Source organism: Plasmopara halstedii (genome assembly GCF_900000015.1).
Source record: "Plasmopara halstedii genome assembly, contig: Scaffold_3109, whole genome shotgun sequence".
Classification (NCBI taxonomy): domain Eukaryota; phylum Oomycota; class Peronosporomycetes; order Peronosporales; family Peronosporaceae; genus Plasmopara; species Plasmopara halstedii.
Window position 1 is genome coordinate 364,864 of NW_020190012.1, and position 684 is coordinate 365,547.

The window sequence follows — 684 nt, forward strand, 5'->3', positions numbered from 1 at the left end:
ACCTTCCTACACATGCAACTTCTGCTATCATTAGGACGAAGATTCGTCCACCGTTTATTGTGGCCAAGCGGGGCCTAGCGAATACGTTAAACCTTCCAAAACGAATGCGCACCCACCCGGTGTTTTACGAGGGTTTGCTCAAGCCGTACCGGGATCCGGCGCAAGTGAACGCGTAAGCGTTGGCGCCGGAGCGGATCCCAAGGGCCTTCAGGCACTCATAAACCGAACCAGCAACTAGTTCTGAGCACGGAGTGCAACAACCTCCATTTTTAATGGAGGCAAGCGCCACACCGTCGCCTGCAGCGTTGTATTCGCCTGCTCCACGGCTAGGAGTCGCTCCGACAGAGCGCGGCAGTTCTCAAGGTGAGGCAGCCAGCGCACGACGTTGTCCAGATCCTCAAGAACGCCTGCACAGCGATATGCTACTTCATCATGACGCTTAGCAGAGCTCCGATCACGAAGGATCTCGTCCTTAAGGGCTCGAAAAGCTCCGCGACTCACCGAGCGGCGGTCAACCCGGTCGTCATCGCCCGCCATGACTCTTCTCGATGAAAAACGGTGACGTTCACTATCACGTGGAACATCTAGTGAGACGACATCGTCACCAGGATCACACCCAATATGTTGTGAAGTGGCGGGGATATCCCGACTCCGAAAACTCGTGGGAGTTTGAGACGCCACTTT